Here is a 346-nt window from a genome sequence, read left to right as displayed (position 1 = left end):
AAGAATTACGTGAAAAATCCATCATATTGAGCCAATACTACACCCAAGATCTTGAGGAAAATTTGGGAAATGAAATGGTCTTTTTCAAGGCATACTGCACCGAAAAGAAGATTTTAAATTATTCTCCTCTGGAACTGTTGAAAATGCTGAGACAGGATAATCTGCAGATCTCTTACCCTAATGTTGAAATTGCGTTGCGGATGTTTGTTTCAATTCCTATTTCCAATTGTAGCGCAGAAAGATCGTTTTCTGTTTTAAAACGCGTGAACTGCTATCTCAGATCTTCATTGAGCGAAAACAAACTGAATGCTCTTGCGTTGCTGACTATAGAGTCAGATTTGTTTCT

The sequence above is a fragment of the Rhagoletis zephyria genome, unplaced genomic scaffold (genome assembly GCF_001687245.7).
Source record: "Rhagoletis zephyria isolate East Lansing unplaced genomic scaffold, Rhagoletis_zephyria_1.1 Rzeph_scaffold_00969, whole genome shotgun sequence".
In the NCBI taxonomy this organism is placed as follows: domain Eukaryota; kingdom Metazoa; phylum Arthropoda; class Insecta; order Diptera; family Tephritidae; genus Rhagoletis; species Rhagoletis zephyria.
Note: the sequence above shows the minus strand (reverse complement) of the source record.